Genomic DNA, 26,037 nt, shown 5'->3' with positions numbered 1-26,037 from the left:
GACCAGAGCATGCCAGAACCTGGTTGTAGCTGGATGTCAATCATCCTCTCTGCAGAGCAGAGATTGAGTTGACAATGGACAAGGCAGAAGCAGGGGGCTCAGGGTGGAGGTGGAGCAGGGGCAGGTGGAGGGTGTGAAGTGGCGTTGCTGCAGCCCATCAGGCGAAAGCTGACAGTGATCTACATGGGGTCATGGCTGTGGTTGAATTCAGGAAACAGCAGATAAGACTTGGTTGTACAAGATTGGAATGAGGGGATGGGCAGAATGGTAGATGATACAAGGTAAAGGAAAGGAGGAAAAGGAAATACCAAGGAGGTCAATAAGGTTTTTGGCTTCAATCCCTGAGAGGATGATGTCATTTATAAACAAGTTCGCAACCACAGAGAGTGGAATATTTCATCTGAGACAAACTACATTGTCCAGAAATGCAAAATCTTAGCATCTTGGGTGGGAGTTCAAACTCCTGGGGTTTATGTGATTGTCAAGGAACACAAGCTAGGAAAAGCAGTGGAGGAAGACTTCCCTGGTGGCTCAGTGGATGAGAATCTGCCTGCCAATGCAGGGGACACAGGTTCGATCCCTGGCCTGGGAAGATTCCACATGCTGCCGGACAACTAGGCCCGAGTGCCTAGAGCCTGCGCTCCACAACCAAGAGAAGCCACCACCGGTGAGAAGTCTGAAAACTGGAGCAAAGAGTAGCCCCCACTCACTGCAAGGAAAGCCCATGTGTAGCGACAAAGACCCAGTGCAGCCAAAAATAGAGGAAATAAAATTATTTTTAAAGTATTTTAAAATAATTTGAGGTTTTTTTGAACCCTTGGGCCAATGACGAGCAGAAATATTTGAGGTTTTTTGAAACCTTGGGCCAACAGGGAGCAGAAATATTTGAGTTTTTTTGAAAGCTTGGGCCATCAGGGAGCAGAAGTAGAATGCTACAGCTTCCAGCATCTCCCAGGTCCAGGGAGCCACCAAGTAGCTGCTGCTGCTTATGGGGAACCATCTAAGATCCTTTCCTCTGGACTGGAAAAAAAAAAACAAAAAAACCCAATGAATAGTAATAGCTGACTTGGAGTGATGTACTAAGTACATTACTTATCTTGTTTAAGTCACACAACTGCTCTCTCTCCATTTTAAAAAACAGAAAACAAACGAGGAATAAAATGACTCAGGTAATCAAATGACTTGCCCAAAGACACACAGTCAGTCAAGGTCAAAACAAGTCTGACTCTAAAGTTCAGAATTGTAACCACTATGCCATCCAACTTTTTAACATGAAGTATTTTCTACAGTGAGTTTCAGTAATTTTCGTCCTTGTTTTATATTCCTATTGAACTACAGCCATCTGAGACTATGAGGTTATCTTAGACCTTTTCTTTCTAACTGTTGAGTAAAGGAATCAAAGCAGGTTCCCAGTGAAGGCCCAAGTTTAAGTGCAGACATGCTCCCTGAACATCATGGATTCTTTTGTACCCCATCAACCCTAAAACAGCCCTCGGGACCAAACTTAACCCTTTTATACAGATAATTGTGAAAATTCTGTTTGTGATTATCTTGCTTTCAGAGATGAAAATAGGGAAAATGACTTTTTATTAATGAACTGCAGGTACCATTATGCAAAACCATTGTACTAGAGGTCACTGCTGATTTGAGCATAAGAATTTTAGTTCTTAATGACAAAATGACTTTTCTTAAACAATATAAAGCAGGACAAGGGCTCCTGCTTCTTAAGAAATTGTGTGGGGCATTATAAGCCCCTGAAGCATAAGTCTCTGTACCACTAGGGCAGGATGAGACATGGGGAACAGACCCTATTTCTGATGACTGAACCAGGTGGGAAGAGTCTTACAGGAAGACTGAAATGAGGGCTGTCTGAGGCTGTCATAGAATACATCCTACTTGTTCAGGTGACACATTTGTGTCCTGCCTCAGAACTGGCTTTCCTCAGGCCTCCTGAAGGATGCAGGCAGATGTCTGGTCCATAAAGAGTTATAAATACTGCATTTGACAGCACCTGCATCAACACTGATGGAAGATGTCTGAAGGTTAGGAGCTGGAAATAAGGAGATTGAGGAGCTGAGCCACTATTTCCTTCATTTCCGCTGCATATCCCAAATAGGTTTCTCTCTTTTTTTCCTTTGTTTTAAATATTTATTTAGCTGCGCTGGGTCTTAGTCGTGGCACGTGGGATCTTCCATCTTCATTGCAGAATGTGGGATATAATTCCCTGATCAGGGATTGAACCCAGGCCCCCTGCATTAGGAGCACAGAGTCTCAGCCAGTGGACCACCAGCGAAGTCCTTCTCTCTTTTTTAAAGAGCCGAGTTCTCTATCTTATTTGCCCATACGACTAGCCTGGGAAGGATTGGAATAAGCTTTTTCTTTCCTGCCCTGAATTCCTCTTGCTAACTCAGAGACTGACCTCCAGACTCATATGAATTAAACTCTGGTTTGCTCTTCTGAATACCCTTGTTACATTAACTTAGGGGGCATAATAAATCTGGAGTGAAATATGTTTGCTGCAAATGCTAATTTGCTCCATGAGAATATCAATTAGATCTCTGAGGCATAGAAATGATGGCTGTTAAAGATCTCAAAGGTCATTCTTAGCCTGCTCCAAAGTAGGAGGCTCAGTAGCTATCTACTGCAGAGGTCTGGGATAGAGCAGTAAAGGTACAAATATTTAATACCTTGGAAGTGTCAGGGACTGTGTTTGGAATTGAAAATTCAGGAGGTTTACAGATCCTAGAAACCCATCCATAGATAATAATAACAATAACAGTACAACAGCAATAACAATTAAAACAAAAATGATAACTTCCACTTATTGAGCAATTAACAGGTGTTAGATTCAAGTATTAAAGCATTTAATTGTTGCAACAATTAAATGTTGCAAAGTTCTGTGACATTGCCACTATTTTTATTTGCATTTTATAGGTAAGGAAATGGAGTCTTAGAGAGTTTTAAAATTTTTCCTGGCTTCTGCTTCTGGCCAAACTGGAGAAACAGGTATCAGATGTACTTTCCTCCTTAAATAACTGAGAAACCAAACAACATTCTCAATAAAGGGGCTTCCCTGGTGGCTCAGATGGTAAAGAATCCACATGCAGTGCAGGAGACTCTGGATTGATTCCTGGGTCAGGAAGATCCCCTGGAGAAGGGAATGGCTTTCCACTCCAGTGTTCTTGCCTGGAGAATTCCATGCACAGAGGAGTCTGGCAGGCTATAGTCCATGGGCTCGCAGAGTTAGACACAACTGAGCAACTAATGGCACCCCACTCCAGTACTCTTGCCTGGAAAATCCCATGGATGGAGGAGCCTGGTGGGCTGCAGTCCATGGGGTTGCTAGGAGTCAGACATGACTGAGAGACTTCACTTTCACTTTTCACTTTCATGCATTGGAGAAGGAAATGGCAACCCGCTCCAGTGTTCTTGCCTGGAGAATCCCAGGGACAGGGGAGCCTGGTGGGCTGCCATCTACAGGGTCGCACAGGGTCGGACACGACTGAAGCGACTCAGCAGCAGCAGCAGCAGAGCAACTAATACTTTCACTTTCAACAAAGGACAGTAATCCCTGAGAGATGGGAAATGAATGAAGTGTCTCACCCACGCTCCAGCTTTCCACCTGGAGAAAGTTTCCAGTCTATAGTGCTGATGGGAGAATCAGGTCAAGCCAAGTAGGCTCCTTGAGTTGAGGATACAGACCTGGGAGTTTGAGAAAGTCAAGGTGGCTTGCATTTGTAGGGCAGAGTACCAGAGGGAAGAGAGCTGAACAGAGAGAGCTCTGGCTGTCAGCAGGGGTCACTCACAAGTATCCCATTTACTGACACCTGCCTGTGTGTGTGGAAATCGCCAAGACTGAGGAAAGAAAATCTGAGAGAACTACGGGGAATATCGCTGAGCGTTCACACAGCATTGGGAGCAGCCAGAGCGGAAAACTCTCATAATACATGAAGCATCAGCAAGAAGACTGAAAGGGGATTGCCTCATTAGTAAAGAAAATTAACACTAGACTAAATATTTCTCTGGTCACGCTTAATAAAATATAGAGTAAAGCCATGAAAGGATGAAACTGCTGCCAAGTAACTGAAACACATCTCAGAAAAACAGCTCAAAGTATTTTATAGAAATAAGTGACTGTGACCTGGCCAGATAAAATGCTAAGTGGATGGGCTAAATGTGTACAAAGTTTAAAAGTAATACATTTTTTCATTTCTGATTTCAAGTGTAGTAAATTAAAATGGTCATGATTCAAATTTGCTTGTTTAATAAAACAATGTCCAGTACCCAACATGGCAAAATTTACAATGTCTGGCATTCAATAAAAAGTGACGAGGTGGGCTACCCAGGGGGAGGTAGTGGTAAATAACCTATCTGCAAATGCAGGAGATGTAAGAAATGGGAGTTTGATCCCTGGGTCAGGAAGATCCTTTGGAGGAGGGCATGGCAACCCACTCCAGTATTCTTGCCTGGAGAATCCCATGGACAGTGGAGCCTGGTGGGCTACAATCTCAAGAGTCGGGTCTCTTGATAGGGTCTCAAAGAGTCAGACATGACTAAGCGACTTAGCACGCACACAGGCAAAAGCAGTAAAATAGGGAGAAAAATCAATTAAACCTGACCCACAATTAGTGAACTTAAAGTTTAGCAGTAGAAACTATCCAAAAGTAAACAGAGAAAATGCAAATCAATCTTTTATGACAGAAATCAGGTCAGTGGTTTTCTGGGAATGAGGGTGACTGGGAGGGTGGGTAGGGCAGGAGGGAACGTCCAGAGGTGGAGGATATGTTCACTGTCTTGGTGGTGGTGATGGTTTCACACGTGTTCACATGTGTTGAAATTTGTAAAATTGCATGCTTTGAACATATGCAGTTTATTTTATGTCAATCATGCCTTCATAAATCTATTTTACAAAACAGGTTTACAAAGGCCATACAGCTAATAAATTGCAGTCTGGCTCCAGATGCTAAACACTTAAACACTACTTTATACCTCAAGGTAGATAATATTATTCCCATTTTATAGACGAAAGAGTAAGACTCAGAAATGATATGACTTCTCCAGGGTCACACAGCTGGTAACTGAGCTGAAAGTCAGCTCTCTGTCTGTTTTAGCCCAAATCAGTGCTCTCTGTGTCCCATCCTCTGTTTCTGCTGTTTGACGTCTGTAGACACCATACACACAGCCTCTGCGCTCCCCTGAGACTCTGGGTCACCTCCTCCTCACTCTATGCCTCTTCCTGCATATACAAAGCCCCCCCATGGACTCCTAGTCCTCACCCGTGGATCATTACTCAGCTGCTTACCTTCTCCACCTGGAAACATGGGAACAAATCAATTTGTAAATGCCTAGAAGAGAACAGACTCTGAGTAATTGCCAATGCATCTTTGTGAAAGCAAGAGCTTGCTGGGCACTTGGAAAGCAGCCCCTGCCTGTTTTAAAGAAATAGGCACTCTGAATCGAGACAAATAGACCAGCATGTATGCAGCACTTAGCATCAAGAGAATCTTTTCTCCTCTCTCGTGTCTTTACAACAGCTCAGTAAGCTCTGTTTTCTCACTCCCCTTTTCTTTTTTTCAAAATGAGGCAATGGATGGTAAAATTGGTTATAAGGCATAGAAAAACATAAGTAGCTAAGTTTGCCCTGAAATTCATCCTTGTTATGGGAGGGAGTTTGCTTTAAATCCTAAATCTTATTTAGGTCAGACCAGAGTGGACATCTGACCACTTTTTTCAGTGTAGGCATGCAACTTATATAGTCAGCATTAAAAACGAAAAGAAATAAAACAAAACAGAAAAAAGGAAACCTCTAACCACCTGGTTCCTGGAGTACGTGTGTGTGCCCTCAGTTGTGTCCGACTCTGTGACCCCATGGACTGCCCGCCAGGCTCCTCTGTCCATGGGAATTTTCCAGGCAAGACTACTGGAGTGGGTTGCCATTTCCTTCTCAAGGGGATCTTCTCGATCCAAGGACCAAATCCGTGTCTCTTGTGTCTCCTGCATTGGAAGGCGGATTCTTTACCTGCCATGTCACCAGAGAAGCTCTTGGAGTGGGAGAGAGCTTTCTATTCCAAGTGGGGATTTCCAATGTATGGCTCCTATCAAGAAGTATACTAAGGAGACCCCTGCACAGAGTGGGTCCAGTCCTGAAAACTTTTGAGGTTCCTTCCTTAGCTGGTGGTCTCTGATAACAAGGGTGCTAAGCTCACACTTTCTTTGTGACCCCATGGACTGTAGCCCACCAGGCTTCTCTGTCCATGGGATTCTCCAGGTAAGAATACTGGAGTGGGTTACCATTTCCTTCTCCAGGGGATCTTCCCGACCCAGGGATCGAACCCGGGTCTCCCCGTCTGCATTGGAGGCAGACGCTTTAACCTCTGAGCCACCAGGGAAGCCCACTTAAAACACTAGTACTGTTTATATACGAGATTAGGGGTTAAAGAAAAATGTCTGCCTGTCTTCTATCCTCTTCCCGGTTCCTGACTCATAGCATTTCTCAACACCAGACTGTCTCTGCATGTGTAATGCAAAGCTTTAATCATTACATTAAAACTATTTGTAATAACTAAGAAAAGATACCATTGCGTACTGTCTGTTGGATGTAATGTTGAGTGGTTACGAGAGGCAGGGCAGAGCAGGGCAAGCATCACCCCTCCAAGGACACATCTCGTGTACATCCGAATTTTATGAACTACAAATGTCGTAATGTAAAATGTGTAATTAAGCTTTCATTCTGTGGGCAAAATTGGAAATATGCAAATCCTCTAAATCGGAAAAAAAAAAGTTCATCATGTAAAGAGTGATTTTCAAACTGGAAAGAGGTTGGGATGATATATCCTGGGTCTATGCTATTGATTCATGGCTGTACATTTTTGGCAGGTAAAGATTCTGAGCACTTCCCTTGACCAGGATCTGTCTTCAATCAGGTGTCGCTTTCAGGAACTATGTTCCTTGCCCTGTCCTGTTAAAAAGTGAGAAGCAACACCAAGTCGGCTCTGACGTGGTGGTGTACATTTTCAGGAACATGAGGGAACTTGGTCTCCAGAGCAGCTTGGTCCAATGGAAAGACAATGCTAACTGCATACATAATTTTAACTTTTCTAGTGGCCACATTAAAAGACCTTAAGACAAACAGATGAAATTAATTTTAATGATTTTTATTTAACCCAATATTCCCAGATTGTTATCTTAACATGGAGTCAATAGAAAAAATTAATTTTGACATATTTTACATTCTCTCTTTCATACTAAATTTTCAAATCATGTGTATATTTTACAATGACAGTGCATCTCAGTTCAGAACGACCACATTTCAGATGCTCAGTAGTCACGCATGAACGATGACTGCTGTACTGGGCTAGAATATGTGAGGGGTGGGGTCGGAGCTCTAAAGAAGTTTACTTGGTGAGGGGACTAGTTGTGGGTATGGTTCCTTTCAGAATACAGCATGGTACCTGCCTCCCTTGCTGCTGCTGCTGCTAAGTCACTTCAGCCGTGTCCGACTCTGTGCGATCCCATAAACGGCAGCCCACCAGGCTCCCCCATCCCTGGGATTCTCTAGGCAAGAATACTGGAGTGGGTTGCCATTTCCTTCTCCAATGCATGAAAGTGAAAAGTCAGAGTGAAGTCACTCAGTCGTGTCCGACTCTTAGCAACCTCATGGACTGCAGCCTACCAGGCTCCTCTGTCCATGTGATTTTCCAGGCAAGAGTACTGGAGTGGGGTGCCATTGCCTTCTCTGACCTGCCTCCCTTGATGATGCTCTAAAACGTTCTCTGACTGGCTGCCATTGTACCATGATTACTGCTCCCTTTATCTTGCGTGTGTGCGTGCGTGCATGCTAAGTCACTTCAGTCGTGTCCTACTCCGTGCGGTGACGAGTGCTATGGACTGTAGCACACCAGGCTTCTCTCTCCATGGGGATTCGCCAGGCAAGAACACTGGAGTGGGTTGCCATGCCCTCCTCTAGGGGATCTTCCCAATGCAGGGATCAAACCCGTGACTCTCGTCTCCTACATTGACAGGGGGGTTCTTTAAAACTAGTACCACCTGGGAAGCCCCCCCTCCCCCCGCCGCCACCGCTTTATCTTAGTATGTCTTATAATCCTGCTGAGTGACCTGCTCCAAACTCTGGTATTCAAAGGAATCTTCTCACTCAAGAAGACTCAGAACCACTGGATATGATATTGGACAAACCAGAAGTCAATTAACTACTTTTTACAATAAACTCATCTGTAGAATGATGATAGACAAGAATACAAGAGGATAAAATGAGGCAGCTGATATGAGTGTATAATTTAATTTTTATTATGGATGGTTAAAGTTATACTCCTTGGCCATATTGCTGTGTTCATGTCCCTGTATAATTTCATATTTCACCCCTACCTTCAAAGCAGGTATTTGAACTTAAAGCAAGCAAAAACAAATCCAAACAAATAAAAACCAAATGAATTGCACGTGTTTGTTGAATCTCTAACAAACCAAATCCAATTTCTAAAAAAAATTTGAGGACTTCCCTGGTGGTACAGTGGATATGAATCTGCCTGCCAATGCAGGGGACATGGGTTCAGTCTCTGATTTGGGAAGATCCCACGTGCTACCGAGCAGCCAAGCCACGTGCCACAAGTACTGAGCTGGTGCTCTAGAGCCGGCGAGCTGCAACTACCGAGCCCATGAGCCACAAGTACTGAAGCCTTCACCCTAGAGCCTGTGCCCCACAGCAGGGGAAGCCACTGCAACAAGAAGCCACAACCAGGAAAAAGTCCATGTGCAGCAGCAAAGACTCAGTGCAATCAAAGATAAAACAAATAGAAGTTTTAAAAATACATATTTTTTAAAAAAAGTTTAGAACCGAACCAATCTCCCCCAAACAATAACAACAATAAAACTAACAAGACCTAGTGAGTCACCCCTAAGTGGTCTGATGTACTTTTGGTCTTTCCTGTTGCTGCCCAACCTGTGTCATAGAGCCCGGTCCAGGCCCAAGACACCAATACATGCAGCTCTGGGAAGGCACAGAGGCATTATCAGGATAATCATTCTTTTCTTACGATGTGATGCAAATGCAACGAGGCTTATCTGCCGATTTTATGGAATGTGTAAAAAAAAAAAAAAAAGGATCATTTCCTTTTAGAGGAACTTCCATGCTGCCAGGACAGGGCACTCTGTTCCAAGTCAATTATTCCAACATGTCTGGGTACCCTGATTGAGTACTCACTGAAAGGAAATTGCCCTGAGTGAGAATCCATTCAGGAGCCCATTCCACTCTGCCCTGCTCAGAATCAGATTATTTTCCTTCCATTTGAATGATAGGTTGTTATTATGTACCCAAGAAAAGATTTGAAGCTACTGAATGTGGGTGTTGTACAATATTTCACTCAATGCAGTTTAATGAAGAACAACCAGAATAAATGTGTTTGGTCTTCTTTGCTTAAAAAACCAGTGGCACGTCCGAGTGCTAAGTCGTAAAGAACTCATCTACCATGCTCCAGTGGAAAATCAATGGGTTTTAGAGTGGGGCATACCTGGTATGTATTGTTATTTTCCTCCTTACACTCTATTTTAGTTTTTTCCATGAGTAAACTAGAGATAATGCTGGCTACCCATCAAGAGATAAAATGAGGTCATAGAAGTAACTTTTTGGCACACAGAAGGTGCTCAGTAAATACTTTCCTTTCCAGTTACCAACCCCAGAATTCCCCTCCCAAACTGATCTTTCAAGTAATCGTTGGACGTCTTTCAACAAGAACAGCAGGTGATGAATTTGTGGACCCTGTATAAATCCTGATCGGTTTTATTACAGCAACTTACTAAAGGCTTCCCACTGGCTAGTAACCAATAATCAAACCACTACCCAACTAGAGGATTTTTCTGCTCTTGTCCCTAAATTAGTGGTTAGACACTATCAGCTCCATGCTTGTAGTATTGGTCTGTTCTTAGAGGTAGAGTGATCAATCAAAAAGTCGTGAGAAACTAATGGGAGCTCTATGTGAAGATGTGTGTGTATTACTGTTTAATTCCTTGGAATAAAAATTCTAGAAGTGGAATAGTTGGTTAACAGAGCCTGCACATTTAGAAGATTTTAGAACATATTGTCAAAATACGAGCTCAGGAGGGACTTCGCTGCTTGTCCAGTGGTCAAGACTTCTCTCCTCCCAATGCAGGGGATATGGGTTTGATCCCTGGGCAAGAAGCTAAGACCCCACATGCCTCCAAGGCCAAAAAACTACAACATAAAACAGAAGCAATATTGTAACAAATTTAATAAAGGCTTTATCAACCCACTCTAATATTCTTGCCTGGAAAATTCCATGGACAGAGGAACCTGGCAGGCTACAGTCCATGGGGTTGCAAAGAGTCAGACATGCCTGAACACACGGCACATTAAAAAAAAAAAATGAGCTTGGGAATATTCTGCCAGCAGTGGAAGAGAGTCTTCATTTTCTTTCAACCTCATTAAAACCAAGTCTTGCCATTTTTCACATTTACCAATATGAAACATGAAATGGTATAATGCTTAATGTATAAGGCTTTATTGGACTTTTTTTCCCCAAATGTTTATTGGCCATTTGTGTTTATTTTATGTTCATGTTTTTAGCCTCATGCTCTTTGGAGGTTAAGTTTTCCTTATTCGTTCATAAAAGATCTTTGTAATATAGATATATTAACTATTTATCATATGTAAAACAACTGTTTTTCCCCAGTGTGTTATTTGACTTTTAAGATTTATTATTCTACTTTTCAAAATTGTCTACAAAGTAATGAGCAAGCCATTTATCCACCCAATAAACATTTTCTGTGCCAGGCATTGGTGTTAGAAAAAAAGCTCAAATCTCTGCCCTCTAAAAGATCATAGTCTAGAGGGGGACAGACATTTTTGTTTAAGTGCCATCAGCCCAGTGTAATGGTTGCTGTGGCCAAGAGAAGCACTAGATTCCACAGGAGCAGAGTAAGGGCATTCTAACCCAGTTGGGAGAGGAGGAAGGGAATGAGGGAAGGCTTCATGGAGGTGGTGACATTAGAGCCTAGACTCAATTAGACACAGCAAAGAGGACATTCCAGGAGGAGGAAAGAGCACAGACAAAGGGCCCAGGACATTGAAGAGGTTTGATCTTTTCAGAGATTTTAAGTGCTTCAGAGTGACATGATACAATGGGATAAGGGAATGCTCATTTATGGAGACATATTTGACAGCAGTGAAGCTGGGCAAGTATGCAAGAGCCAGATTATGAAGTTCCCTGGGCATCAGGGTGAGAAGCTTAAATGTGATTCCAAGGAACATGGGTTGCCACTGAAGCGTTCTGGGCTGGGAAGGGACCAGGTCAGAGTTATGTATAAATGTTAAGGCACAGACCAGAAGCAAAAATCCAGTTAGCTGGGGAAGCAAACCAAGTCAAGAAGGAAACTTGATTTCTAATGGGGCAGACAATTCTTCAGTTTCCTCTGGGATAAGCTGAAGTTGGACCCTGTTTACATGCATAAGCCTTTCCTGGAAAGATTAGCTGCTTTTGCTAATAGCCTAACATCAGAATCAAGAGACACAAGAGGAAAACTCCTAAGCCAGGGAAGTTGCAGTCCTAGTTCCTGGGATTGCTCATACTGTGGAAGCAAGACAGAGGGGTGAGAAGGAGGTGGAAGTTCATATTTCTGTTGGTTTCCATTCACCAGGCTCTTTCCAAGCACTCTCTTGGAAGCCAAGAGATCAAGCCATGGAGGGACCATAAGTTACGGTCCTTGAAGGCAGGAATAGAGACGAGAAGGGACATGTGGACACAGGGTGGGAAAGGCAGGTGGGATGAACTGGGAGAGCGGCACTGCCATATGCACTATCATGTGTGAAGTCAGGAGCTATGGGAAGCTGCTGTATAGCACAGGGAGCTCAGTTTCATGCTCTGTGATGACCTGGGGGGGTGGGATGTGGGGCAGGAAAGGAGGTCAAGAGGGAAGGGGTATATGTATACACACAGCTGATTCACTTTGTTTACAGCAGAAACTAACACAACATCATAAAGCAATGATACTCCAATAATAAAATAAAAAATAAAATTATGATCCCTGTATATAGTCCAGGGATAAGAAAAGCACATAGGAGAAGATCTAAGTTGGCCTAAGCTTCCCACCAGGTAATAAAAGCCATACAATTAGAGTCTAAGCCACCTGATGCTAAGAACTGAGTCATTTGAAAAGACCCTGATGCTGGGAAAGATTGAAGCGGGAAGAGAAGGAGACGACAGAGGATGAGCTGGTTGGATGGCATCATCGACTCAATGGACATGAGTTTGAGTAAACTCTGGGAGTTGCTGATGGACAGGGAGGCCTGGCGTGCTGCAGTCCATGGGGTCACAAAGAGTCGGACACGACTGAGCGACTGAACGGAACTGAACTGAGAGTCTAAGAATTAGGAAAAGCATCAAGGGGCTTTTGGAGGCTGGCCCTAAATGCCTTGGTTACATTTCATTGTAAGAGAGATCAGATCAGATTAGATCAGATCAGTCGCTCAGTCGTGTCCGACTCTTTTCGACCCCATGAATCGCAGCACGCCAGGCCTCCCTGTCCATCACCAACTCCCAGAGTTCACTCAGACTCACGTCCATCGAGTCAGTGATGCCATCCAGCCATCTCATCCTCTGTCATCCCCTTCTCCTCTTGCCCCCAATCCCTCCCAGCATCAGAGTCTTTTCCAATAAGTCAACTCTTTTCGTGAGGTGGCCAAAGTACTGGAGTTTCAGCTTTAGCATCATTCCTTCCAAAGAAATCCCAGGGCTGATCTCCTTCAGAATGGACTGGTTGGATCTCCTTGCAGTCCAAGGGACTCTCAAGAGTCTTCTCCAATACCACAGTTCAAAAGCATCAGTTCTTCGGTGCTCAGCCTTCTTCACAGTCCAACTCTCACATCCATACATGACCACAGGAAAAACCATAGCCTTGACTAGACGGACCTTTGTTGGCAAAGTAATGTCTCTGCTTTTGAATATGCTATCTAGGTTGGTCATAACTTTCCTTCCAAGGAGTAAGCGCCTTTTAATTTCATGGCTGCAGTCACCATCTGTAGTGATTCTGGAGCCCAGAAAAATAAAGTCTGACACTGTTTCCACTGTTTCCCCATCTATTTCCCATGAAGTGGTGGGACCGGATGCCATGATCTTCGTTTTCTGAATGTTGAGCTTTAAGCCAACTTTTTCACTCTCCACTTTCACTTTTATCAAGAGGCTTTTGAGTTCCTCTTAAGAGAGATAAGAGAGATAATTAAACATTTCATACGATGTTCCTTTTCAGCCTGAAAGAAGTATTCCAAAGTCAGAAAGAAAAAGAAAAAAAAAACAAAGTCAGAAAGAAAGTGGAGCCAATCTGGCAGCGGGAAGTCACTGACGATTTTGCCTAGGGAGCATAAGAGAGGTGTTTAGGAGGATGACTTTGGAAGCATATGTGGATAGAATGGGAGCCAAGAGACTGGGTAAGAGGGCACTGTGACATTCAGGCCGCTGTACACGGTGGTGGTGGGCACGGAGAATGGGAGAAATTGTAGGACACTATAAAGGTCGAGGGACCTGAGGGATTCAGGTACAGGTTACCTGAGGTTCTCTTACAGGGTCAGTTTAAGGAATTAGACAATTGCTCCTGGAATCCAAGGCCAGACTGTTGAGTTTTTGAACCAAGAGACATCTGAACTAGCAGAGCCCTTGGAGGTCATTGTGATAGACTGTATGTGGCTGCAAACTCTTGGACATTCCTTCTATTGCGAGGTGGAAACTTTGTCTCCTCTGCTTGGATCTGAGTGGGCTCTGTGACTGCTTGACCAGTAATAGCAGAGGGTGGAAGTTGCCTTGTCCCAATTTTTAGACTCAGACCTTGAGACACTGGCCATTTCCACTTTTCATCTGTTGGAATGCTCTTAGAACACAGCTACCATACTGTGAGGAAGCACAAGCAGCCCTGTGCAAAAGTCCACATGAAGACGTATCTTTTTTTTTTTTCTCTCTTCTTTTCTTTTTTTAAAAGATATCTGTATGAGATGACAGATGTTATAATAATTAATCTTATTGCAGTAATCATTTCATGATATCTATGTTGTTTTTTTGTTAAGTCTCTAAGTCATGTCTGACCCTTTGAGACCCCATGGACTATAGCCCCCCAGGCTCCTCTGTCCATGGTATTTCCCAGGCAAGAATACTGGAGTGGGTTGCCACTTCCTTCTCTACAGGACATCTATAACTCAACCATTATGCTCTACACCTTAAATTTATGTAAGGCTATAAATCACTGCAGATGGTGACTGCAGCCATGAAATTAAAAGACACTTACTCCTTGGAAGAGAAGTTATGACCAACCTAGATAGCATATTCAAAAGCAGAGACATTACTTTGTCAACAAAGGTCCGTCTAGTCAAGGCTATGGTTTTTCCTCTGGTCATGTATGGATGTGAGAATTGGACTGTGAAGAAAGCTGAGCACCGAAGAACTGATGCTTTTGAACTGTGGTGTTGGAGAAGACTCTTGAGAGTCCCTTGGACTGCAAGGAGATCCAACCAGTCCATTCTGAAGGAGATCAGCCCTGGGATTTCTTTGGAAGGAATGATGCTAAAGCTGAAACTCCAGTACTTTGGCTACCTCATGCAAAGAGTTGACTCATTGGAAAAGACTCTGATGCTGGGAGGGATTGGGGGCGGGAGGAGAAGGGGACAACAGAGGATGAGATGGCTGGATGGCATCACTGACTCGATGGACGTGAGTCTGAGTGAACTCCGGGAGTTGGTGATGGACAGGGAGGCCTGGCGTGCTGCGATTCATGGGGTCGCAAAGAGTCGGACACGACTGAGCGACTCAACTGAACTGAACTGAAGATGTCAATTATATGTCAATAAACCTGGGGGGAAAAAGGATCAAGCCTCTTGCTGGCAGCCCCAGAGGAGTTCCCAGCTGATCGTGAGCACAAGCTTGCCCACCAGGTGAGTGAAATATCTTGAAAGTAGATCATCCCATCTCAGTTATGCTTCCCCCGCTGACATTGCCTGCAGCAGAGATAAGCCATATTTGACAAGTCTCTTAAATTGCAGATTCACAGGCAAAACAACTGCTTCCTGTGGTTTTAGGCTGCTACAGTTCTGAGAGTGACCTGTCACACAGCAATAGATAAAGGAATGATCATCTACTAGAGGAGTGGCAAACACTGGCTACACTGACAAATTTGGGCCATCATGCATTTTTTAAGTCACATAATATAAGACAGACTGTTTTAACTGTAGTTAACTGTACAGTTCAGTGGTACAAAGTACATTCACATTGTCCTGCAACTCTCACCATCATCCATCTCCTGAATTTTTCACCTTCCTAAACTGAAACTCAGTCCCCATTAAATACTAACCCCTCATCCCCCACACTCCCCCTCCCCCACCCAGCCCCTGGCATCTATCAGTGTAATTTCTGACTCTATGAATTTGACTATTCTAGCTACCTTGTAGCACCACTTGTTTTTGTAAATAAAATGTTATTGAAACACAGCAATGCCCACTTGGTTCACAGATTATCTGTCTGCTTTCATGCTGCCGCTGCAGAGCTGAGTAATTGTGACAGAGACCCACGGCTCTAGAAGCCTAAAGTGTTTACTGTCTTGCCCTAAATGGACAAAGTTTGCAAACCCCTCATCTGGTATATTAGAAAGAGGCCCAAAGGGAAGAAGGCACTGCTCAAAGTTAACATACAAGTTAGGGACAGAAACCAAGACCAAAACTCAGGATTCTCTGATCCCACTTCTTTGCTAGTTACATCATTCCACTCAGGTTTAATAAGCACCTACTACATAGAAGGGTGGCGGTGAGGAGATACCCCTCGTCCAAGGTAAGGAGCAATGGCTGCGCTTTGCTGGAGCAGCCGTGAAGAGATACCCCACGCCCAAGGTAAGAGAAACCTAAGTAAGATGGTAGGTGTTGCAAGAGGGCATCAGAGGGCAAACACACTGAAACCATACTCACAGAAAACTAGTCAATCTAATCACACTAGGACCACAGCCTTGTCTAACTCAATGAAACTAAGCCATGCCTGTGGGGCAACCCAAGATGGGCGGGTCATGGTGGAGAGATCTGACAGAATGTGGTCCACTGGAGAAGAGAATGGCAAACCACTTCAGTATTCTTGCCTTGAGAACCCCATGAACAATATGAAAAGGCAAAATGATAGGATACTGAAAGAGGAACTCCCCAGGTCAGTAGGTGCCGAATATGCTACTGGAGATCAGTGGAGAAATAACTCCAGAAAGAAGGAAGGGATGGAGCCAAAGCAAAAAGAATACCCAGCTGTGGATGTGACTGATGATAGAAGCAAGGTCCGATGCTGTAAAGAGCAATATTGCATAGGAACCTGGAATGTCAGGTCCATGAATCAAGGCAAATTGGAAGTGGTCAAACAAGAGATGGCAAGAGTGAATGTCAACATTCTAGGAATCAGCGAACTGAAATGGACTGTAATGGTGAATTTAACTCAGATGGCCATTATATCTACTACTGCGGGCAGGAATCCCTGAGAAGAAATGGAATAGCCATCATGGTCAACAAAAGAGTCCGAAATGCAGTACTTGAATGCAATCTCAAAAACGACAGAATGATCTCTGTTCGTTTCAAAGGCAAACCATTCAATATCACAGTAATCCAAGTCTATGCTCCAACCAGTAACGCTGAAGAAGCTGAAGTTGAACGGTTCTATGAAGACCTACAAGACCTTTTAGAACTAACACCCAAAAAAGATGTCCTTTTCATTATAGGGGACTGGAATGCAAAAGTAGGAAGTCAAGAAACACCTGGAGTAACAGGCAAACTTGGCCTTGGAATACGGAATGAAGCAGGGCAAAGACTAATAGAGTTTTGCCAAGAAAATGCACTGGTCATAGCAAACACCCTCTTCCAACAACACAAGAGAAGACTCTATACATGAACATCACCAGATGGTCAACACCGAAATCAGATTGATTATATTCTTTGCAACCAAAGATGGAAAAGCTCTATACAGTCAGCAAAAATAAGACCAGGAGCTGACTGTGGCTCAGACCATGAACTCCTTATTGCCAAAATCAGACTTAAATTGAAGAAAGTAGGGAAAACCACTAGACCATTCAGGTATGACCTAAATCAAATCCCTTATGATTATACAGTGGAAGTGAGAAATAGATTTAAGGACCTAGATCTGATAGAGTGCCTGATGAACTATGGAATGAGGCTCGTGACATTGTACAGGAGACAGGGATCAAGACCATCCCCATGGAAAAGAAATGCAAAAAAGCAAGATGGCTGTCTGGGGAGGCCTTATAATTAGCTGTGAAAAGAAGAGAAGCGAAAAGCAAAGGAGAAAAGGAAAGATATAAACATCTGAATGCAGAGTTCCAAAGAATAGCAAGAAGAGATAAGAAAGCCTTCTTCAGCGATCAATGCAAAGAAATAGAGGAAAACAACAGAATGGGAAAGACTAGAGATCTCTTCAAGAAAATCAGAGATACCAAGGAAACATTTCATGCAAAGATGGGCTTGATAAAGGACAGAAATGGTATGGACCTAACAGAAGCAGAAGATATTAAGAAGAGATGGCAAGAATACACAGAAGAACTGTACAAAAAAGATCTTCACGACCAAGATAATCACGATGGTGTGATCACTGACCTAGAGCCAGACATCCTGGAATGTGAAGTCAAGTGGGCCTTAGAAAGCACCACTACAAACAAAGCTAGTGGAGGTGATAGAATTCCAGTTGAGCTATTCCAAATCCTGAAAGATGATGCTGTGAAAGTGCTGCACTCAATATGCCAGCAAATTTGGAAAACTCAGCAGTGGCCACAGGACTGGAAAAGGTCAGTTTTCATTCCAATCCCAAAGAAAGGCAATGCCAAAGAATGTTCAAACTACCACACAATTGCACTCATCTCACATGCTAGTAAAGTAATGCTGAAAATTCTCCAAGCCAGGCTTCAGCAATATGTGAACTGTGAACTTCCTCATGTTCAAGCTGGTTTTAGAAAAGGCAGAGGAACCAGAGATCAAATTGCCAGCATCCGCTGGATCATGGAAAAAGCAAGAGAGTTCCAGAAAAACACCTATTTCTGCTTTATTGACTATGCCAAAGCCTTTGACTGTGTGGATCACAATAAACTGTGGAAAATTCTGAAAAAGATGGGAATACCAGACCACCTGACCTACCTCTTGAGAAACCTAAATCAGGTCAGGAAGCAACAGTTAGAATTGAACATGGAACAACAGACTAGTTCCAAATAGGAAAAGGAGTACATCAAGACTGTATATTGTCACCCTGTTTATTTACCTTATATGCAGAGTACATCATGAGAAACGCTGGACTGGAAGAAACACAAGCTGGAATCAAGATTGCCGGGAGAAATATCAATAACCTCAGATATGCAGATGACACCACCCTTATGGCAGAAAGTGAAGAGGAACTCAAAAGCCTCTTGATGAAAGTGAAAGAGGAGAGTGAAAAAGTTGGCTTAAAACTCAACATTCAGAAAATGAAGATCATGGCATCCTGTCCCAGCACTTCATGGGAAATAGATGGGGCAACAGTGGAAACAGTGTCAGACTTTATTTTTCTGGGCTCCAAAATCACTACAGATGGTGACTGCAGCCATGAAATTAAAAGACACTTACTCCTTGGAAGGAAAATTATGACCAACCTAGATAGCATATTCAAAAGCAGAGACATTACTTTGCCAATAGAGGTCCGTGTAGTCAAGGCTATGGTTTTTCCCGTGGTCATGTATGGATGTGAGAGTTGGACTGTGAAGAAGGCTGAGCACCAAAGAATTGATGCTTTTGAACTGTGGTGTTGGAGAAGACTCTTGAGAGTCCCTTGGACTGCAAGGAGATCCAACCAGTCCATTCTGAAGGAGATCAGCCCTGGGATTTCTTTGGAAGGAATGATGCTAAAGCTGAAACTCCAGTACTTTGGCCACCTCATGCGAAGAGTTGACTCATTGGAAAAGACTCTGATGCTGGGAGGGATTTGGGGGCGGGAGGAGAAGGGGACGACAGAGGATGAGATGGCTGGATGGCATCACTGACTCGATGGACGTGAGTCTGAGTGAACTCCGGGAGTTGGTGATGGACAGGGAGGCCTGGCGTGCTGAGATTCATGGGGTCGCAGAGTCGGACACGACTGAGCGACTGATCTGATCTGATCTGATCTGATATAGTAGGCTTTAAAATGCTAGTGTCCAGATGATAAGGATCATGGCTGTACCCTTAAAGCATACGAGCAGGTAAGGAAATAACCACCTAGAAAAACCTATGGTAGGTGAGTACAACATAGGCAGAGCGAGCACTTTTCATTCCTGCTGTGGGGACAGGACTGAGTGGATTCAGCATGCACATGGTGACTAGAAAGAGCTCCTGGGTTCCTCCCCAGCATCTGGTCCCCCTTCTTCCAACAGCAGCACCCTAATTTCCCCTTAAAATGCCATTGTCATCCTGTCAGTTCGCATGGTTTGGGGTGGTGGGGGCGGTTGCTGACCTTGCCTTTTGCCTCCAGGCTTGGCTACTGTGCTTTGCTCTGCTCTGGGAATCCAGATGACACGCCTGCCAATGAAATTCTACCCTCAGACTTTGGCTGCAGCTTTCAGACAAAGAGGAATTCTTTCCCTGCTGTGGATAAGCTGGTGGCCTGGAGCCACTGGGGCCATCTCTGCCACCACAATGGGAAGATCTGGCCAGGACTTAAGCCCCCATAAGACGAAAGCAGAACCAGAAGCTAAAGAAAGGTTCCTTATGACACTGAATCAGATATAACTCTGGGCTCTTCTGTAGATGATAATAAGTTTCCTTTTTTCTTAAACCACATAGAATCTGTCGTTGTAACTAAACAATTCCAGCCACTATCGGTTTTTTCCCTAGGCAGCCACCACCCGGCACACGTCTGAATGCTTCCCTTCCCCACCCCATCTCAGCCACCAGCTATCTACATCCCCATCTTCCATCTAGGAATGCAAATTTCAGAAACAAATGGTGCCAAGGGCACAAGGGAGAGGAGCGGGGCCAAGTCTGATAATGAATTCCCATGCACTCTGTGAGCCATTTGGTGGTTATTCAAAAACCCATTCAATGTTTTTCTCCAGTGATGATAAGTACACTGTTCTTGGTATTGTGTCTGTCACCAGCTGAATGATAGTGATATTTCCACTTAGGATCTTGGTAGACTCGTGGCTCTGAAAATAATGTTTCTCAGAGAGAGATTAGCAGTGCAACAGATGTGTGTGAGCAGAATGCCCCCAGCCCCACCCAGCCGAGCAGCTGGCTGCCCGAGATTCGCTGCCCTCAGATTCGCTGAGGTCTGGACCCTATTATTTTCAGAGATTCCTGGCTTCAGAAGGCTTTTTCTTTCCCTTTGAAATGGGGTCTGCCTCCTGAAATTGGTGTCTCCCATGTGGGCAGTATGCAGCTGGGAAGGAAGTGGTTAGCAGTGCAATGGGGGACTTCCCTGGTAGCCCAATGGCTAAGACTCCACCATCCCAATGCAGAGGGCCCAGGTTCAATCCCTGATCAGGGAACTAAGGTCCCATGTGCCACAACTAAGAATTTACATGCCTGAACAAAGATGGGAGATCCCACATGCTGCAACTAAGACCTGGTGTAGCCAATAAATAAAGAAATCCAGTATTCTTGCCCGAAAAATACCATGGACTGAAGAGCCTGATGGGCTACAGTCCAAATGGTCACAAAGAGTCCAACACAACTGAGGGACTAAGCGCGTGCATGTGCGCGCGTGCGCGCACACACACACACACACACAAATATTAAGCAAGATGATGGGTTGGCTCAGATCTTGGATCTCTACACCTGCTGCTTCAGAATTTCCTGGGGAGCTTTCTGAAAGTGCCTCTTCCAGTCCCCATTCCCTGCAAGATTCTTAATCAGTAGGTCTGGGAGCTAACCTGATATTTATCAAGGTGTCTGATTCCAAAGGGCAGCCTTGATGCAGAATCATAGGTATGAGATGTCCAGAGGCCAGCGTTCCTCTGTTTCCTCTTTGGGAGGGCCCTCTTCTTCCAGCCTTTAAGGTCCCTCGTGGGAACCCTCCCAGAGTAACTTTTGTGAGATCAGATGGTGTAGGGAGCAATAGTAGAGACCACTGATGTAGTGAAACCCTGTAACTTCCAAATAAGAACCAGAAAGGCCAAATGAATTTCCAAAGATCACACAGCAAGTCTACAGATTAACCAGGGTACAAACCAGGGAGGCTAAACATAGAAAGCTCTCCTGGGCCTGGTTTCCCACGCTGAATTATGGATGGGGGTGATATCCCCTGATTGGGCTTCCCAGGTGTTTCAGAGGTTAAAGAATCCACCTGCCAATGCAGGAGATGCAGGAGATGTGGGTTTGATCCCTGGGTCTGGAAGATCCCCTGGAGGAAGAAATGGCAACTCACTTCAGTATTCTTGCCAGGATAATCCCATGGACAGAGGAACCTGGCGGGTTACAGTCCATGGAGTCACAAAGATTTGGACAGCACTGAGCAACTGAGCACACAGATATGCTATCCTCTGATTACCACACTCAGCCTCCAGTGCAGACTCAGCAGCCTTTTTCTCCATCCTCATAAGAGAGGGGAAGCTGCCAACTGAGGCAGGGGTAGAGAGGGGCTTCTCTCAGTTCCTCACTCCCAAGCACAAGCTTTGGGCTCTGCAGAAGTTGCTTGGAATTTAACATGCATCTCACCAGCATCTATAAGTAAACTTTCCTTTCCTCTTCCAGCCTGGGGTGGTTCTGTATGGTGGATATGCCCCTCTACCTCCATCCCTCCTCCTTTCTTAAGCTGCTACTCCTGCTGCTGCTGCTGCTGCTGCTGCTGCTAAGTCGCTTCAGTCATGTCCGACTCTGTGTGACCCCATAGACGGCAGCCCACCAGGCTCTGCCATCCCTGGGATTCTCCAGGCAAGAACACTGGAGTGGGTTGCCATTTCCTTCTCCAATGCATGAAACTGAAAAGTGAAAGTGAAGTCGCTCAGTGGTGTCTGACCCTCAGTGACCCCATGGAGTGCAGCCCACCAGGCTCCTCCATCCGTGGGATTTTCCAGGCAAGAGTACTGGAGTGGGGTGCCATTGCCTTCTCCGAAGCTGCTACTTCTAGTACTCCATAAAGCCACACCACCACTTAGAATCGGCTCTTTCCAGGCCAGTGTGTCAGCAAGCATGAGTGATGGAGCCCACAGACCATTGTTCAGAGGAGGATGGTAGTGAGTCAGCAGGAGAGACTTTCCAGGCTGGCTGGGAGGTAGAATAATGACACCTTTGCTCCGGCTTCCTAAAAATAGAACAGATGGAGAAGGCAATCATCTAGGGATAAGTCCTAGGAATCCAGTGCCCTAGGCACTTGATCAGTTAGGTTATAATTCACCATAGGACGCTAGCTTCTGGTTTGCCCTCTGGGAATTGAAGAGTTGTTTCAGGCCATTCGAGGTGGAGCTTCTGAGCCTTTGGGGGGTTTCAGGAACTTTCAGGATGCGATATAAACCACAGAACACTCCATACCCAAGATTCATATACACATTTATTCAAACATTCCCTAGAGTTTCAGGGACTCATGGAATCCCGGACACTCAGTCATGGGCTCTAGCAAAGAATTCCTTTTCTACAGACTTTAATGTTCATTAAGTCTATGAAACATATTTCTTCCAAATTCTCCCTTCCTTCTGCTTCATAAAACCAAACCTTTTCTTCTTTTTTGTTGTCATTTATTCATAAAACACTTACCAAGTGCTCTCCAGCTCCTTGGGGGGACTTTGAGCATTCCTGGGACTAGGGGAGAGGAGGCCTGTCCCTTGCGGTGTTTGCAAGAAGGGCCAAGGTCTTGGAGATGCAGAGGCACTGAAGAAGTGATGGCCAAGGGGAAACAGATGGTCAGAGTTGGCTGGCTTCAAAGCCCAGAAGCCATTCTCCATTCTCCACCCTCCATCCCTTCCCCTGGGATGTTGTAAGGGCAGAGATCCCTCTTCCAACCCTAGGAAGAGTCATGTTTGTCTTAGGCACCCTGGAAATCCCATCCCTCTATGTGAGTATTCTTGGCCCCAGTACTGGTCAAAGAGACCTGTGTGTGTGTGTGTGTGTGTGTGTATAAAACTGATCCACATTTCTGTACATTATAAATAACCTATATTTTCATTAAAAAAATACACATTGAATTTTTTAAAATTGCTTTGGGAGGTTGGTATGAGGATTTCTGCCTAATTGCTATGACCATCTTGTGACTTCAAGACGACAAGAGTGAAAATGAAAAAAACTTACAGTTTAGGAAGGAGGAACAAAAAGGCAAGAAGAGACTGGGCTCCCGAAGGATCTCACTGGGCCTCCGACTGGCCCTGGATCCTCAGATTCTGAGTCTTCTTATGAAGCGAGATAATAAGTGTGTATTTAATTTAAGGTACTACTGGATGAGTTTTAACAGAAAACATTCCTGATGCCAGGGAACAGTCGGGGTCTTCAGTAGGAGTATGAACCTTGTCAACCACCAGGGCTCAGAGAAGGAAGTGATCTACTCTAGTTGGAGGTGAAGGAGGGGATTAAGGGAGACTCGAAGCAGGTGGCAGCTTTGGGTCAAGTCAAAAAGGATTGCTTCTTCTTTTTCTTTTTTTGGATGAGGTTGAAATGACTAGTGACAGATGAAAAGGTGGATAAGAGAGGAGAAGTGTCCAGAGTGCAGTTGCCTTTGTCCCCATGGAGACGGGATGAGCCACGCTCTTAGCACATAGATATGTTCACCGACTGAGAAGATCCCCCAAACCCCCTGTTTCGGGTTTTAATGGATGTTTCATTGTGTAGGCATGATTGATAAATCATTGTCCATTGGTGATTGAACTCAACTGGCAGCCCCTCTCCCTTCCCCTGAAATGAAGTGAGGCTGAAAATTCCAGTCCTGTAGTCACAGGGTTGGTTCCTCTGAGAACCAGTCTCCATCCTAAGTTATCTAAGGGCCCAGCAAGAGTAACCTCATTAGCGTAAACTCATAAGCTCATTGCGAATAATAAAAGACATTCCTATATCTTAGGAAATTCCGAGGGTTTTAGAACCTAGGAACATGGTGTCGGGAACCAGGGACAGAGACCAAATACATATTTTTTATTATACCACAGGTTGTTTAACCAACTGTTTATTAAGGAGTCTCAACTTTTAGAATATAAATAGGATGAGCAGGTCCCTTTTGAAAATAAAGGGGGCACAGGGCACATTAACCAAGACTGTCCCGGGTACATTGGGGTGTGTGGTTACCTTAGTACAGAAATAGCTTTCATTCCCTGGTAGATGCTTCTGCTAGCACCTACCTCTTCTTCCCCTGCCCTTTTTCTATTGAGCTTTGTTTTTGATCTTCAGTTGCTCAGTCATCTCCGACTCTTTGCTACCCTTTGGACTGTAGTCTGCCTGGTTTCTCTGTCCATGGAATGCTCCAGGCAAGAACACTGGAGTGGGTAGCCTTTTCCTCCTCCAGGGGATCTTCCCAACTCAGGAATCGAACCCTCATCTCCTGTGTCTCCTGCTTTGCAGGAGGATTCTTTACCCACTGAGCTATCAGGGGGAAGCTTCTACTGAATAGTGGTCCCATTAAACCGTTTTGGTGAGAACCTTTCATTTTATTCAGTTCAGTTGCTCAGTCGTGTCTGACTCTTTGTGACGCCATGAATTGCAACACATCAGGCCTCCCTGTCCATCACCAACTCCCGGAGTTCACTCAAACTCACGTCCATCGAGTCGGTGATGCCATCCAGCCATCTCATCCTCTGTCGTCCCCTTCTCCTCCTGCCCCCAATCCCTCCCAGCATCAGAGTCATTGGAAAACCAATGAGTCAACTCTTCACATGAGGCGGCTAAAGTATTGGAGTTTCAGCTTTAGCATCATTTCTTCCAAACAATACCCAGTACTGATCTCTTTTAGAATGGACTGGTTGGATCTCCTTGCAGTCCAAGGGACTCTCAAGAGTCTTCTCCAACACCACAGTTCAAAAGCATCAATTCTTCAGTGCTCAGCTTTCTTCACAGTCCAATTCTCACATCCATACATGACTACTGGAAAAACCATAGTCTTGACTAGACGGACCTTTGTTGGCAAAGTAATGTCTCTGCTTTTGAATATGCTATCTAGGTTGGTCATAACTTTCCTTCCAAGGAGTAAGCGTCTTTTAATTTCGTGGCTGCAATCACCATTTGCAGTGATCTTGGAGCCCAAAAAAATAAGGTCTGACATGGTTTCCACTGTTTCCCCATCTATTTCCCATGAAGTGATGGGACCAGATGCCATGATCTTCGTTTTCTGAATGTTGAGCTTTAAGCCAACTTTTTCACTCTCCTCTTTCACTTTTATCAAGAAGCTTTTTAGTTCCTCTTCATTTTCTGCCATAAGGGTGGTGTCATCTGCATATGGAGAGGCAATGGCACCCCACTCCAGTACTCTTGCCTGGAAAATCCCATGGATGGAGGAGCCTGGTAGGCTGCAGTCAATGGGGTCGCTAAGAGTCAGGCACAACTGAGCGACTTCACTTTCACTTTTCACTTTCATGCGTTGGAGAAGGAAATGGCAACCCACTCTAGTATTCTTGCCTGGAGAATCCCAGGGACAGAGGAGCCTAGTGGGCTGCCGTCTATGGGGTCACACAGAGTCGGACACGACTGAATCGACTTAGCAGCAGCAGCACCAACATCTGCATATCTGAGGTTATATTGATATATCTCCCGGCAATCCTGATTCCAGCTTGTGCTTCTTCAAGCCCAGCATTTCTCATGATGTACTTACTCTGCATAGAAGTTAAATAAGCAGGATGACAATATATAGCCTTGACATACTCCTTTTCCTATTTGGAACTAGTCTGTTGTTCCATGTCCAGTTCTAACTATTGCTTCCTGACCTGCATATAGGTTTCTCAAAAGGCAGGTCAGGTGGTCTGGTATTCCCATCTCTTTCAGAATTTTCCACAGTTTATTGTGATCCACACAGTCAAAGGCTTTGGCATAATCAATAAAGCAGAAATAGATGTTTTTCTGGAACTCTCTTGCTTTTACCATGAACCAGA

Source organism: Bos mutus, chromosome 8 (genome assembly GCF_027580195.1).
Source record: "Bos mutus isolate GX-2022 chromosome 8, NWIPB_WYAK_1.1, whole genome shotgun sequence".
Classification (NCBI taxonomy): Eukaryota; Metazoa; Chordata; class Mammalia; order Artiodactyla; family Bovidae; genus Bos; species Bos mutus.
The sequence above is the reverse complement of the archived record's forward strand: the minus strand, read 5'-3'. Positions refer to the sequence as shown.